General features: G+C 40.1%; 1 protein-coding gene across 1 annotated transcript in view; it reads left to right on the top strand.

The window, feature by feature from the left end:
- Positions 1-17,511, top strand: part of LOC149454045 (FYN-binding protein 1-like) — a 320,960-nt gene that overhangs the window by 18,155 nt on the left and 285,294 nt on the right. The gene's annotated exons all lie outside the window — the stretch shown is intronic.

The raw sequence follows: 17,511 nt of genomic DNA, 5'->3' as shown, positions 1-17,511 counted from the left end.
ACAGGAGCAGACCAACCCCACCACCTTTACGACCGTTAGGTCTGGGTGAGTGGGTCCAGGTGAGACCTCCATAGGAGAGTGCAGCAGGGGAGGTAGAGTCAGTGGGCTGGATCCAGGTTTCCGTGATCGGCAGGAGGTTGAGGGAGCGGGAAACAAAGAGGTCGTGGATGGCGGTAAGCTTGTTGCACACCGATCGGGCGTTCAGGAGTGCACATGAAAACGGGGGGGAGATTTTAGGGAGCAGGGGGACAGATACTAGGTTGCGGTAGGACATGGAGGCGGGAGGGTGTTGTGCGGGTGAGGGAGGTGGTGGAGGGCCAGGATTTGGGGAGATGTCTCCCGCGGCTAGGAGGAGGAGAAGGGTGAGAAAGGTGGCATGGGAGCGGGATGTGCAGGAGCGTGAGAAACTCCTAGTGGAGGTGTTCGGGTCAGTGGGAGAGTGGAATAATAGGAGGAGGTGGTGGGTGCCATAGAGGGGTGAAGGAAGCAGTGAGGACACAATATACAAATGTTTAGGAGGAGCAGAGGGATATAGTGAATGGATTTTGGGAATGGAGGAGAGGAAAATGAGGAGTAGAAGAGGCATTTTGGGGGTGATGAGGGCAGTAGTAGGGAGATGAAAGCAATGAGGGGGAGATGTGCAAGTTTTGGGGTGGAGCAGAGGGGTAAAGAAGTGAGATCTTGGGAACAGAGGATAGTCGTATGAAGAGGAGTGTATTATATAAAGGTACACGGAGTGGGACTCAGGCATGTAAGAGATGTTTCCCAGGGTGTTTGCTTGCAGTCTGTCCAGCATGCAGTAGAGTTTCTTGCTGTTGTTGTGTCTTTCTCCTGCTTTAGTTCAACTGCTGTGTTTAACTGCTTCGCACTCTTTCGAAGCCGCACTCCGTCAGAAGCAGCACCCCCATCAGACTGTGCCCCCCATCAGAGATCTCCCCCATGAGCTGATCTGAATTTATAGGGAGATGCTCAAATGAGCATTCAACTCCACCCCAATTAGAAGCTGATAAGGCTCACATGAATGTTGGGGGATGTCTCATAGGAACCAGGCTACAGTCGTAAACTGGGTGCAACTGAAGGTGAGGACTGCTCAACATACACACAAATATAAGTACACCATTTGTTCTGAATATAACAGGAGTGAAAGCGAGTTTGAGTTAGGAGTGGAGGTAGGAGAGGTGCATTTACCCAGGAGAAAAACAGCAGGAGTCAATGCGTTTGAGTTAGGAGTGGAGGTAGGAGACTATATATACAGTGCATGAATTTCTTTTAGGCAATGGTGCATATTTTATGAACATATTATCTCTGACATAATTGATATTTATATGACATATATGAAAAAAAGTATGTTGTGCAAATCCAATTTTAAAAAAATCCCAGTTCAATCTATTTTAATTCCAGGTTGGAACACTACAAAACTGGTAACAGGTCAATTGCTTTAAATAATTCAATGTAAAGTCTACATAAAGAGCAAACCATACTGGGACTACAAAACTGTGGGGGCTATAAGGGAAAAGAAAGTGAGACAAACTAGAAACTAGAAAAAGCAAAAGTACAAAAAAAGGAAAAAAATGTATAAACCTAAAAAAGTAGACCAGAGGAAGATCAAACGCTGCACAGTCACCAGAAAGTCCCATGGGAAAAAAGAAGAGCAATGACTATGTGGTACTGGCAGACTGTCAAAGCAAGAATGGGCACTCACTGCTCTCTTGCAAATATTTGTATGTCCCATGTTGAGACTCTTTCCTGCATTTGTAAGAAAATTAATATTGGTTGTGAGACCAAGCAGAAATCAAGTGCATTCATTTAGAAACATTTATCTTCTAGGGTAAAAATAATTTGGTAGCATTAAATCTTCTTCTAAAGTTTGTTCTTTTTGTATCTTTATCATAGCAACACAGACAGTGCAAAAACTGTGACCATTATTACATTTAATAAAATGAATTATGGTATCCAAGGAGATAACATTAACCAACTGGAGACTCTTTCAAGTTCATTGTCTTTTACCTAGAGGTCTGAATCTGCACCAGATGTCTTTTTGAGTTATATTTTTTTCTTTCACTTTCTTTTTCATCCTTTTTTTCTCACTTAATTTTAATAACGGATCACTTTTATGATGATATTTTTCTTCAACTGCCACGTCTTATATCTTCTCACGTCTTATTTTTCATGCTTGGACCCAGGGCTGGCTTTACCATAAATGGGCTCATTAAGCACTTGCTTGGCAATTGTTGAGAGGTGGCTAAAATTGGCAGGACTCAGCTATTCAATTGTCCTGGGCTGTTACAGAAAGTATGTCAACCCCCTTGCGTAGAGGTATGCCTAGTGTCATTTAGAACAGCTGGAGAGGTACTGGGGAGAGAAGGGGGAGTACATATCAGTGCTATGCAAAGTGGATGAAACAGCTTCTAAGATGCTCCAGAGAAAAGAGATTGTTCAGGACACAGAGGATCAGTATTATACAGCGCAGCTGGAGCAGCTTGCTAAGTGCTGGTGAGAGGACAAGAGTTCATGAAAGAAAGGTAGATGGAAAGGTGCTGGGGAGAAGAGAAGGGATTGGGAAACAAGGGGAAAGTGGTATTAAGAGTTTGAGAAGAGCTGGTAAGAAAATGGAATAACAGCAGTATGCAAAGAAGCATGTCAACAAGAAACAGTTCCAGAGTATAGCATGGGGAGATTCAAAGAGTGACGTGGAAAAATGAGGAGAGGTTCTTGCAGTGGAGGAGGACTTGATGACACTTTAAGATAGTGAGGTGCTGGGAACATGAAAATGGGCTTGGTAGGCAGCGGCATAGTGGCCCTCTGCAGCATGGCATGTTGGAAAGTTGCAGAGACTTTAGAAAGGAGAAGGAGCCTGTTACATTGTTTATATTTATACAGGAGTCCCATCAGCTGATGTCAGAGATCCTGTAAAAGGATGAACAAAGCAGGGACCAAGCTGTTAATTTTTGAAAGCTTGGTTTCTGTTTGTGTTGTAGGAGCTCCTGTATAAAAACAAACCCAGCTTGCAAATACTGTGTACAAATTATGTTTACAAATACATTGTAATATATCATTGTTACAATGTATTGGTTAAAGGAGAGGTATGTCTAAAGCTCTTTTGTACAGAGATCTACTGTGGGTCACAGGAGTTCTGCATTTCTGTGACCCAAATTCAGCTGACAACTGGCTAAAGCATGCTGTTGGCTGATGTCAACAGGCCTAACCTCTGTAGGGATCCCTAAAATAATGTCAGAATCCACCCAGATGCCTGAACAAAACAAAAAACAATTTTCTAACGACATTCGTCCATTCACCAAATGTTCAAAGAAAAGTCGTACGAATATTCTTGTCTGAAAATCTACGTGTATGGCCAGCTTTAGAGTTCCCTTCACTGGAACTAAGGGGCCAAAGCCAACTCCTGAAAAACAACCCCACATCATAAATCCCCCCTCCACCATACTTTACACTTGGCACAATGCAGTCAGGCAAGTACCGTTCTCCTGGCAACCACCAAACCCAGACACGTCCATCGAGTTGCCAGAAAGAGAAGCGTGATTAGTCACTCCAGAGAACACGTCTCCACTGCTCTAGAGTCCAGTGGTGGTGTGCTTTACACCTCAGCATGCAATGCTTTGCATTGTATTTGGCGACGTAAGCAAGTGATGCAGCTGCTCAGCCATGGAAAACCCATTCCTTGAAGCTCTCTATGCACTGTTGTTGTGCTAATCTGAAGGCCACACAAAGTTTGGAGGTCTTTAGCTATTGACTCTGCAGACAGTTGGTGACTACTGCTCACTGTGTGCTGACCCCGCTCTGTCATTTTTCCTGGCCTACCACATCCGTGCTGAGTTGCTGTTATTCCCAGTTGCTTCCACTTTGTTATAATACCACTAACAGTTGACCATGGAGTATTTAGTAGCAAGGAAATTTCACGGATAGACTTATTGCACAGGTGGCAACCTATCACAGTACTACACTTGAATTCACTGAGCTCCTGAGAGCGACCCATTCTTTCACAAATGTTTGTAGAAGCAGTCTGCATGCCTATGTGCTTGATTTTATACACCTGTGGCCATGAAAGTGATTGAAACACCTGAATCCAATAATTTGGAGGGGAGTCCCAATACTTTTGACAATATAGTGTATGTTGTAATGTTGAATTTGAGTCCAAAGGCTTCATTTGTTATTTTATTTTAATATAGGTCATACTTGTTATCTAAAAAAGGTATACTATATGATGTACAGAACTATAAATAAAAACTAGGCCAATAAATATACGCCTTCTGAAAAATATGTGTCATATTGAAAAATGGTGGCAATGTGGGTGCCCGAGAAACCAGGTAAAACCCTACACAGAGATTGCTAAACTGCTTGCCTACAGCTAGTCTTTGTCTGGAACTGGTGGCTTGTTAGTGGTATTTAAAGTGGTTTTAAAGGTAAAAGGCTTTTTACATTCTCTACATTCTCAATGCATTCTCTGCATTAAGGTACAAAAAAACCTTTCCATGTCAGCTCCCCACAGCCTCCCTCTAATGCTTACCTCAGCCCAATCTCAATCCAGCAATGTTCCCATCTGCAGCCGCACTGCTCTTCTCTCCCCTCTTCTCACAGGGGGCTCAGCAGCAGCAAGAGCGAATTGCTTCTGCTACTGTCAATCAAATTCTGTGAGCAGAGAGTGCGGGGCGAGACTGAACTGCACTGTGAGGATCGGGATCAAGCGTGCAAAACAAGTGGCTTGCTATGGGGCATTTAGAGAAGAGGAGGAGCGCTGGCAGGGGACCCAAGAAGAGCAGGATCAGGGCTGCTCTGTGCAAAACCATTGCACAGAGCAGGTAAATATGAGATGTTTATTATTAAAAAAAAACAAACAAAAAACCTTTACAATCACTTTAGGGGGGCGGAATGGAGCTTTGAATGACTTCCAAGAATTAGGGAAGCTCTTTTTCAACTATCCTAGATCTGACATTGAAGCTGGACCTTTCATACCTTTTAAAGCATTTTCACCTTTCAGGACTGCTTTATTAACCCACCTGGGTCAACAGAGGTTGCCAGTTTTTTTACATCCTGTGTAACGCTCTGTGGTGGCAACTTACCCCCCTCCCAATCCACAGTCACAACTACTAGCATTGGATGAGATAGTTTTGTCCATGGAGCAGGGAGGAGGTATAACTTGATCCTCCATTCATTCTATTTATGTGTATATATACACATTAAAATAGGGGTCAGAGTAAACCCCTATAAAAACTTTTTAATATCTAATTTGGAGGGGGTAGAACAGAGTACAAAGGATGGGACAGTGAATGTGTATGTATTTTTGCAAACAAATAAAATATATATTTTTTCTGTTTTATAAATGGGCAGCCATAATGCAACAGGCATTTATATGTGACATATAGCAATTAAAGTGCATGTATGGACTATTGCTTATTACCTAGGTGTAAATGGGCCAATAAGAGAGATGTATTTTTCTTTACAAAATATGTCACCTAGGCAGTGCTACTTGGCAGAACTAGAGGCTAAAATGTAATAATATTTAAATAAAGAATACATTAGTAATTTTGCTGCCAAATCAGTTCTGCCAAAACTACTCTGCTCATTTCTAATCAGAAAGGATTTTGTTTTCCTTAAGGTCAGCTGCAGGTTTAGGATTTTGAAAAAGCAAACTGTGTGTTGTTTTTCCAGCTCAACTGAATTGATGTGTATAATAGCAATACTTTTTGATTTATATTTCCTTGACACATCTAGTAATTCTACTAAATTACAGGCACAAAAATATAAAAGAAATTTTGCAGTGGACATGGCACTGACAACAAATGACATCTAGTGTCCCTTCCACCTATAGTACTCATGCCAACTATAGTACTCATGCCAACTAAATGATAATGAAGAGACAAAACAGGATAATGCAATATTTATTTATTACAGGTACTTATATAGCGCTTTGAATTTATGCAGCACTTTACATATTTATTAAACTCATTTTCATCAATCCCTGCCCTCAAAGATCCCTAACTCATATTCATGTATACACATAAGAGGGCCAATTTACTCAGGAGCCAATAAGCCTACCAGCACGTCTTTGGAATGTTGGAGGAAACCAGAGTACCCGGAGGAAATCCCTGCAGGCAGGGAGAACATGCAAACTCCAGGCAGGTAGTGCCTTAGTTGGGATTTGAACCAATGACCCACTTAGCCACTGTGCTGCCCCAATATAATTATAATTATAATGTAATATAATTATTATATTGTACAATGTAATATAATGTATTAATATAATGTACTATAATTATTCTTTTAAGAATATCTCAAGCCAAAACTATAGTTTTTAGCTTTGGATGGATAAGGAGAGGTTAGCAACCCTGCAAAGTTGTTATAACTGTTTGTGTCCCTGCTGGATAGATTTATCATCTCTATTTATCCTAGTAACCGTTGACACCAAGGCAGAAAGTGAGGGAGAATAAGAATTTTTTAGTACTCACAAGAATAGAGAGGAAATGTTCAAACACTTTAGCAGTGACAATTGTGCAAGAGAATGTTCCCCTAAGCTTGGCCAGTTTCCTTTTATCTCCTGTTGTTTCTGTGTTCTCAATTGAACACGGATAACAAATATAACCCTTGCAGTGATATTAACCATTCCCTAATCCATCCAAAACTAAAAAATATATATGTTGCACATTAATTTACAAAATGTATCACTGATCATGAAGCATGCAGTTTATCATCCAGTTTTATATTTACATACTGAAATTACTAAACCAAAAGATCTTCATTTACATTTTAGTTGTCTGTGAGGAACTGTGCCAAATGCTTCAGCATTTCCAAATATATTATACCCACAGCCACGGCTTTCTTCTTTATAATAGGAAAGTAAATTTATTTGCCAACAACCTTAATAAATCCCTGTGGTTATCTCTTATGATATTTTCTAACATGCACTCTTGCAATCCATACCAACATTTCATAAAATAGAAGTTTAATTTTAGTGTATAATTACTAAGTGAAGTTCATAATTTTATTAACAGGTAAAACATTTTTTTTAAATATTGGTACCACATTTGCTCTACAATAATGCAGTGTTTAAAGGAGAAGTTCCTTTAAAGTTTTTTTAACATGCTACGTTACACCCGTATCCAGGGTGTAACATGTTACTGTTGCAGCAGCCCCACAACCCCCCCCCCAATCCCCCATTGTGATAGGGAGCTAAGGATCCTCTCCCCATACCAGTTGTCACTATTTTAAAAAAACTTGGCCATTCAGGGCTCCGCCCACCCGACCACGTTGTTTATTCACAGAGTTCTGTAAATGGGAGAACTAGAGCTACCAATAGCCTTTGCCGCTGTCAACTTGTAGTTTTCAATGAAGTAGTTAATGCTTCCTGTCATTCAATAACCGCCTGCCTGTACGAGGTACGAGCACACAGATACACTGACAGTCTGCAGGACCCTTGACTCAGGTGAAATGCTTGGCAAGCTCCTAGTAAAAAAAAAATGATGAATTAATATTTTTTTTTACCTACAAAAAGATGTGCATTTATATTTTTTTTTACAAAGGTGAACATATCCTTTAACCACTTAAAGACCGCCCACCCACAATGTACTGCGGACAGGGTGGCAGCTACAGGACCAGCGACGTTTCCGTATGTCGCTGTGGATGTCCTAACACAGGGGGGCGCTGCGTATCCGAGTGGGCATGCAGCTCTCCCCCCGTGACCACTGTGTCACAGCAGAATACAGATCCCAGCAAACAGGACCCAGTGGTCAAGTGATCGCTATGCACCTTGTATCATGTGATCAACTGGAGACTGGAGCCAATCAATCACTGTGTTTTGAACTGTCATGAACTTAACCCATTCATGACAGTTCAAAGCAAGCATTGCAACGCAGAGCAATAATCTTTATTTCTCCTGCAATGCAAAGTGTAAACAAAAATCCCTGACCCCCCGAGTAATACAATGTTACTATGCTATTTTTTTTTTTATAAAATCATTGAGAACTTTTTTTGTATTTACTTGCAAACCGTCCGCAATGTGTGGGTGAACAACAGCTCTGGGCAAAGCTCCTGGCGTGAGCACGTATGAGTGTGCCCTCCACTGCCCCCCCCCCCCCCCGTTGGTGCAGGGAGAGAAGAGAAAACACCACACTCAGTAAAAGCTCTACATTTTACACACAAACACACACACACACATGTTAGATTATCACATATAACCCTTTGATTGGCCCTATTAACCCTTTGATCACCTCGTCACCCAGCCTGTGCTATTAATACAGTGTCAGTATATAGAATTTTTCACTGATCACTGTATCACTGTCACTAGCTACATCATGGTCAGTTAGCACCCCTCCCAGCCAGGGTCAGCTAGCACACACTTTTGCACTCACGATATAGGTTGCTGATCACCCCCATTACTAGTATAGTGTTTGAATGGATCAATATATTGATCATGAACAGAACTATACTAGTTCATCCTTAGTATAGTGTCGCCAAAAATGCAGTGTTAGCAGGATCAGCCCTATTCCCTGCCAGCACTAGTGTTAAGCCCCTCCGTTGTTTTTATGGAAGATTTGTATGAATTGATTGTGGGCCAAAGCAATTTATACGCACAACAATACATTGCTACCCATCCAAGTTTGCATGGAAACATATCACGGTTTCTGAATTTAAAACATTTTTGGGCCTAACCCTCAACATGGGTATTACAAAAAAGAATGAATTGCAGTCATATTGGTCCACAGATCCGATTCATCATATGCCCAACAAGGACCGGCAACATACTGGTACGTCATTGCACTTTGAGTGGTTGAGCCAGGATGATGCCTGCAGCTACTGGTATCGTATTTTTAAGCTGATGGTCTGCATTCATGAAGAACAATCCTAGTGGCTAATTAGCTGCTGGATCGCTTTTACAAGCAGTCGAAAGGGATGTTCCCTCTCCCGCTACCATCCCTGGTTTTCATTTTCTCTCCCATCCCATAGGGGAACCCGAGAATGCAGCTAGCAGTTCCACCAACTGACCATAAGGCTGATCAGAGACTAGAATGGCTCCAAACATCTCTATGGTCTAAGAAACTAGAAGCTACGAGCATTTCATCATTTCCGTTTTGCCAGATATAAACAGTGCCATATATAAATTGGGAAAGCATCCGATCAAACCGATCTTGGTGTGATCAGATGCTCTAAGGGCAGAGGAGAGATCTAGAGTATAATAGACCCCAGATTTGTCAGAAAAGAGTACCTGTCACTGACTATTGCTATCACAGGGGATATTTACATTCCCTATGATAACAATAAAAGTGATCCAAAAAAAAAGAAACGGACAGTGTAAACATTTTTTTAAAAATCACCCCCACCCCTCTCTCCCCCCTGCTTGCATGCAAAGGCTTGGCCTGCAAGTGGTTAGAAGAGTGGGTGATGTGTGACATAAGCTTCTAATGTTGGGCATAAAATTTCAGGATAGTAGAAGCACCTCCCCCCCCGCCCATATGCCCCCTTTTTGGTAAGTAGACACTCCAATTTCGCAGATCTCATTTGTTGCCACAAGTCTTTGGATAATGAAGAAAGAAAACGAAAATGTAGGGCCTCCAAAACTATGATAGGTAGTGAGGAAGCGACATTAAGAAATATGACCTCTGAAAGCCTGGATGTGATCATTGGATTTTGGGGGCCTTTATGTGGCTAGGCTGCCAAAAAGTCTGTCACGTGGTATCCCCATACTTGGGAGAAGTAGCAGAATGTGTTTTGTGGTGTTATTCCACATATACCCATGGCATGTGTGAGCAATATATTATTTGAATGACAAATAATAGATTTTTTGTCATTTTCCAAACATTTGGGGCAAAAAATAAAAAAATAAATCCCTCCATGGACTCAACATGCCTCTCAGTAAATTAAACAATACACTTATTCGGATTTTTTACCAAAGACGTACCAGAATACATTTTGGCCTAAATGTATGACTAAATTTGAGTTTATTGAATATTTTTTATAACAGATAGTAGAAAATATTTTTTTCACAATTTTCGGTCTTTTTTTGTTTATATCACAAAAAATAAAAAATCCCAGTGGTGGTCAAATACCACCAAAAGATAGCTCTATTTGTGTGAAAAAAGGGACATAAATTTTGTTTTGGGTACAGCTTTGCACGGCCGCACAATTACCAGTTGAAACAGCGCTGAATAGCAAAAAATGTCCTGGTCATGAATAGGGGTAAATCTTCCAGAGCTGAAGTGGTTAAAGTGTTTTTAAAAACAGAAATAATAACAGAAAAAAATTGAGCTTGATGCTTTAAGGACTCATAGATGCAAGCTATCTGATCCATGTACTTTATTCACATGTATTTCTTTCTTTGTTATTTCAGCATTACACTATTGTGCATTTGTTGTATTCAGATAAAGAAGAAATGCATTAGGTTTGCTTTTTTTGATCCAAGTGGATAATTCTAATTATTGGGGAACTTGCTTACTTTTTGGGTCTGTGTATTCTCTCTTATTTACTTGTTGTAGGCTTTTTTAATATTGTGTAATAAGTTTACATAACATTGATTTACCACTCACATTTATGTTCTGTTTTTCTTTTAACCTTTGTTCTTTATCCCAGTCTGTGTGTTGGGAACAGAGGCCTGCCCCAACCATTGAGTTTTCCCTATTAAATTTTCCAACAAGTGCTTGTTTTTCTCATACCCTGGACTTGTTATACCACAGCTACCCAGATGTTTACTTGTATGAACCTTTGTAATAAACTCTACATTGTTTTTTTTTTATTCATTAAAGTGATTCTAAAGCCTTGTTTTTTTCTGTAAAATAATAAACACATCATACCTACCTGCTCTGTGCAATGGTTTTGCACAGAACAGCCCCAGTCCTACTCTTCTCAGGTTCCCTGTCAGCGCTTCTGGCCCCTCCTCATTGCTGAGTGCCCCCAGAGCAAGCAACTTGCTCTGGGGGCACTTGTGTATGCTTGCTCCTCTGTGCTGTCTCTGTATGTCTATGGGGCACATAAAGCATGGCTCAGTCCTGCCCCCTCTTCCTCCTCACTAGCTGTGTCTCAGCCAATGAGGAGAGAGAGTCCCAGGAGAGCCTCAGCCCTCGTGCACATTGCTGGATATTCATGGAAGTTGCCCTAAAAGGTAAAAAGCCTAAAAGGTCTGTGTGAGTCAGGGTAGAGATACATTTAGATAACTGATTCGCAAGAACCCTTGCCAAAGTCTTGATGTTAGATGTGAGGAGAGAGATAGGATGGTAGGATTCTGGTAATAATGGGTCCTTACTCTTTTTTGGAAGCACAACTATCATAGCATGACTCATAGGGGTTTATTTACTAAAGCTGGAGAGTCCAAAATCAGACTCCCTTCTGCATAGAAACCAATCAGCTTCCAGGTTTTACTGCCAAAGCTTCATTGAACAAGCTGAGGTTAGAAGCTGATTGGCTTCTATGCAGAAGGGAGTCTGATTTTGGACTCTCCAGCTTTAGTAAATAAATCCCATAGAGTCTGAGAGTGTATTAATTCTGATAGCCTCTTCCAGCACCTATAAGAGTTCAGGTAAAAGAACTTAACTGTAATGCTTATAGATTTCAGGGGGTAGGCCATCAGGCCCCGGAGCTTTGTTATTATGGGTTTGTGATACCGCCAGTTCTAATTCTTCCACAGAGAGAAGGGACTCCAGGTGCTCTCTGTCAACTGTTTTGAGTTTGGGGATGATGAGTGTGTCTAGAAACTGTCCGATAGGGCTTAGTCAATTCAGCTACCTTAGACACATAAAACGAGGAATAAAAAGCAGTAAATGTTGTCAGAATACTGCTCGTGTTGTGTACCACCATGCCATCTAAGCTTTTTATCACTGCTATAGACATAGGATCCTGTTGAGCTTGGGCTATTACTGCCAACATGTGCCCTGTGTGTTCTCCCTCTTCATAATACTTTTGATAATTTTGATAATTTGAAAATACCTTGCTAACCGCCTAGTTTGGGAGGGGTCTGTAATAAATGTTCCTCTGCATGCCTCACCTCCTGCATCACATCTGCTTCCCACTGCTTGGATGAGTTTTTAATAGTAGAACTCTCAAAGTGTTACTAAACCCAGGACCCTGCACTTTATCTGCTCTCCCACAGTACACAGAATATGGAAATGCAATTATTTTATTAAATATAAACTGCTAAATACCTTTTCTCATCAGCAGTTAGAACTGTCTTGTGACTTTTATCAGTGTTCAGCAGAGCACTGGTTAAAACTTGTAGGATGAGTTTTCTTCTGTTCTAGAAGGATGCAAAACACCTGACCTCTGTCTGGCCAGAGCTGATGGGCCCTGTGCTGATCACATGCACTCTCCCAAGGAGAAAAAAAAAACCTATCTAGCAATACACACTAAACTGAGCATGTGCAGACTGACTCCACAAGATTTTTCTTATCATGAGATAAGAAGGGGACACTGCAAGAATGGAAGGATCAGAGAAGTCAGGATCAGTCTTTTTACACAATGCAAAGGATTAACCCCTTAGGTTCCACAGTGAGTATATGAAGCATGCTTTACTGCATATACAGACTGGTTTTACTGTTGTGGGTTTAGTAACACTTTAAATAAGGTTCCCCGTAAATAAGCTTTCATGGCATCTAACAGAGACTGTGCCCTTATTGTGTAGAAAAACTCAGAGAGCAGATAATCAATAGAGTCCCCTGTCATTAGTAAGGATAACAAATATGGGGTCAGTTTCTATGCTATAGGTACAGCCTGCCCATTGGACACCAGAGTTACCATCAGGGGCAAATGGTCGAAGAGTATCCATATGATACTGAGTCTACTGAGTCTAACTATGGGAGGCCTGAGGGTGAGGTCTAATCTAGATAAGGACAAGTATGTACTTGAGCAGTAGGAGTATTCTCTTGCTGTCGTCTGTTTAAGTCACCAGACATCAGTCAAGCCTAGTTCCCATAATTGCCTAGCAAATCATGCATCACCTTGATTCCCTGCAGTGCTAGATGGATGGAATCTATCCTTAGCTTCATTTAGAACAGCACCAGTAGTGGAAGTCGGTGACATACATTTAGCAATTTGCTTCAACATCTCATCTTTGTATGGGGGAGGAACCTATCATTCAGCACACTGATCAGAAATATATATCGCACCTCCGAATCTAAGAGGCATTGTTTACTGGAAAATGAGGTAGAGGAAGAGACCAAGATACTTACACCTCGTGCAATGAGGAGTATGTGGTATTGATACAGAAATTTGGCCTTATGAAAAAGGATAGTAGTGTCCCCCGTTAAGTAGGTCTCCTGCAAACATACTATTGTTGGACGATGTTTACATTACAGTAGTAAAGACTGCATGGTTTTCACAGTATCACCCAAGCCTTGGCCTTTCCATGAAAAAAACTTTACATTTCTAGATATTATGCAATACATGCTCTATATGATAACATTAGTAAGAAGATACAAAAATATAGGGTAACATCTGTTCCAACTTTTTTTTGTGACATTACATAATTGTCAATGTTCTAGTCTATGCATTCCTTGTACAATTTTCTCAAGACACATATTATCATTATGGTATGTGTAAACAATCCCTCTAAATAATTTGTAGCCATGTACTTTTTCCCAGAAAGAGAGCAAAGCCAGGAATAATACCAACCAAACCATGATTTGCTCAAGCATCAGCTGTAAAGCTCTACAATTTTGCTTGACAGTCTTTATTTTTAAATAGTCATTGGATGTTGCAGATTGATTTGCCATATCATTTTTTGTTGTGCAATATGCATAGTTTCCCATGTGTACAACAATCACCATCACCTGCCATAATCCTACCATCATCCTTGCTGATTTCACCATTTAAAAGTGTCTGTTTGATTTATAGAGGAAACACAGTGCAGCATTATAAAACATAGGTGACAGAGCATGGAAAACAAACAGGAAGATGAATACTCCCGCAAGTGAGCATGCTGGGGAGGATGTCAGGAATGTGACTGCTGTGCAATTTTCCTTTCAGCTCCTTCAATTTTTCAACTGAGGGATGTTAGGCGGGAGGCAGCCAACAGGGTCACCCACTGAGGGAATTCTCATACAGTCTATGGCCAGTTTAACTTCCAATTTCACTGCACAGCTTGGTCTGTGATAGGAAGTTGAAAAAAAAACAAAAAACAGCAGGATCTACAAGTTAGAAAAAAATAAGTTGAAGAGGGGGGGGGATCTTAGAAAAACAAAGACTGTTTTGTTAATGCTAGTTACTGCATCATGTATGCCAATCATAGGCAGCTCTGTACCAACACTAATGATATACCCAGTAATCAGGAATATGTTGCTAACAATCTTGCTTGGGCTTCCAGATCTCTCTGTTACTTGTTTTTAGCTGTGTATGAATAAAATAATTCGGATTAATTTTGCCCCTATATACTGATGTTCCTAGTAAACATTTAAATATTTTCTTCTAAATTACTGCAGAAATGTCTATTTGCAGGCTGTCTAGTTTTTAGTACTACTGTGAAAACAATTTATCTTTGGTAAAGGCATTGTTTGTGACATCTATGTCAATTAATGGTGACAGGCCACTAGACCAGCACCTGTGTATTGTTCAATGTCTCACTGCTGACCCTTTTGTTTCCTCTTCACTTTGTCAGCCCACTTCCCTATCAACATGAAGCTGGTTTAAGGAACTGTTAAAAAAGAGCAATACCTGTCACAGCACAGAGAGTCTGCCTGGCAGTGTGACAAGTGTTGCTTAATACCAAGGAGTACGTTTAGCACACAAACTCTCATAACACATGACAGAATAAGCGAACAAGTTAAAATACATTAGCAGTTTTTATGCTATTACTTGGCAACCCCACTAAGCTTTCATATATGGGAAAGTGGGACAGGGACCTCTCTGTTGATACAAATATTAAACATGTGCATTTCCAAACATTTTGCTTCGTTTTGTTTTTTTCGAATGCATTCGTTCATTGAAGAATTTCATTTAACTATATTCATTATGTTCAACTGGTTCGTTTTTGGAATTCGTTTTGTATCTTCTGTATCATTCATTTTATATATTTGTTGGTCTGAGTAGATTAGATGCAGTTTTTCCTAAAGATTGCTATATATTCAATATATTATCGGACCGCACAGATTCAATATTTTTGGAAGCTAGTCCAACCCACCAAGAGAAATGGCATGAGCTGTTTGGACAATGTTGGCTGGCATCATGTGCATCCGAATTAACGATTGGAACACAATTTGGATCCGTTCATTATCCAAATCTGAATTAGAAAATTGAACCAATTTCCCCACGGGTCAGAACCACTATTGAATCATGTGATATCATCTGAATGAAACAAATGCATCTGTTAATTTTGTTATAACCTTTTTTTGGATTTGTTGCCATTTATTTGTGTCCATTCAGAGAGTCAGATACATCCGAATGTCCGAAAATATAATTTTTGTCCAAAAAACTAATCAAAACAAAACGAATTGCACATGTCCAACACCTATACTGTAGAACAATGGCATAAAGTTTACAGTTTACAGGCATACTTAACTCATCAAAGCTAATCTCAAAGTATTGATAAAAAGGTATCTAGTTCCATACCACCTTTCGAAATATACCAGAATACTTACCCTTTGTGTTGTAGGGGATGTGATCCTATGGATACTATGCATTATTATTGGTGACAGTGTCCCCAAATTAAGGTATTTTTCAATAGAATGTTTGCTCCAATACACAGGGTTACTGGGGCTTCTATATAGTATTAAATGAACCTGTAGCTAGCGATTGGTGTTTTTTTCTGCAATTAGCAGCCAAAATCACTATCGCCAGATCCTAGAAAAAGGTCACAGTGTCCCATGGGAATGTTAAGCAAAACATTGGATTAACATGAAAAGATTTCTAGCCTTTGTGATTGATACTGAGGAGCAGTTTGAAAAGGTAAGGGATCATTGGGCCCAATATGTGCACACTCCACTTTCTATCTGAGATAGGCATGTTCCTATATTGAGTGGAAGTAGGTAAGTCCCCAGTGGCAGTGGCAGTAAACAATGTCCCAGGCCTGGTGGTCAGTGGGATTAAAAAAATTGCATAACACCTGTGGTCAGTAGAAGGAGGAATAGTGCTCCTTCACTGGTGTCAGTGGAAAGAACAGTTCCCTATCATTGGTACTAATGGGAGGAATAATGCCCTAGTGTTGGTGTCAGTGGGGCTGGGGGTAGATTTTTGCATTGTTGGTTTCAGTAGAAGGAATATTGTCCCACTACTGGTGTTAGTGGAAGGAATTTTGCCCCACTGTTGGTGTGAGTGGCATTATGCTCTATTGCTAGCGTCAGTGGGAGAAATAGTGCGTCGTATCAGTGGGAGGAATAGTGTCCTAAGGGCCGGATAAAGGCAGGCAAAGGGCCTCAAAGTTTGGAGACCACTGTAGTAGAAGATAACCTATCATACTATATAATTGTTATTCAACAGTTATGTTTTCTGAAGATTAAAATGGTTTTGTGTCTTAAAATGGTATTAAACCTAAAAACAAAAATGTAATAGATTGCAGCTTACCATTCCCAAAATGTATTAGCTTCATTACTTTTTTTTCCTTAATTTCATTTGGTGAACCAACTGATAACACACTTCCTGTCTTACGGTGTCTCCACTCCACTGAAAGAGCAACAATTACATCTTTGGAAAGCAGCATTGTCAGTCTAGGAGAGGAGTATTTGCTATACTAGCAGATTTAGATGGACTTGATTAACAAATTAAAGATGAACTTAAGCTAAAGCTTTTAAGCAGTTAAAGCAGTATTTTTTTTTTTGGGGGGGATAAAGGTTTTACACAAATAATTAAAAGCAGATCATTCTATGTGTTTAACTTAACCCTCTAACTTTTGCTGGGCAGATTGGTTTGTTAAAGAAAGTTTCAGATGAGTTGCAAGGAAACAAAAAGCCTAAAAAGGAATATTAATGCAGTCACCACATTAAAAGATTGGTAAGGTGCACTACATTTTTGTTTTTGATTTTAATATTACTTTAAATGCAAGTATTATTTAAAATGGCAGCTCTGCTATCAATTACAGTGTTGTAAAGTTTATGACATACACATTTTCTCCATTTGCTGCAGACCCCAAAAGAAGATCTATAGTCACAGCCTACACTGTATTGTTATCTCCTTCATTTTGTGATTGATGCCGATCTGCTGGTCATATCTTTCCATAACTTCCTTGATTCCCTGTATGCTTTACAGTTGCCAAGGACTACATATCCCATGTTACCTTGCTATCTGCAAGCAGTAATTTCTGTACTGATTTCTGTACTGACTGTGGTTTATGAAACTCCTCCTCTCAGCAGTTCCTGCTCTGTGAAATGTGTGACAAGCAGTGAATAGTAACAAGGTATAGGGAAGATTTTTTTCACAGAATTCAAGGAGGTAAATGTATGGGATTCTTACAAAAGTAAGATTTCAAACTTCAAGATCATTCATATTAACACGAGTAGGCTATAATTATTTGAAATACAACGTGGAAATTTATATATGATTTCAAATTTTGACCATAGGGACTCTATAGCTTAGATAGTGAATGCCCTC

This window comes from Staurois parvus, unplaced genomic scaffold (genome assembly GCF_062004578.1).
Source record: "Staurois parvus isolate SC_StPar_1 unplaced genomic scaffold, SC_StPar_1.0 ptg000439l, whole genome shotgun sequence".
Taxonomy (NCBI): Eukaryota; Metazoa; Chordata; class Amphibia; order Anura; family Ranidae; genus Staurois; species Staurois parvus.
Note: the sequence above shows the minus strand (reverse complement) of the source record. Positions and strands in the feature narration are given on the sequence as shown.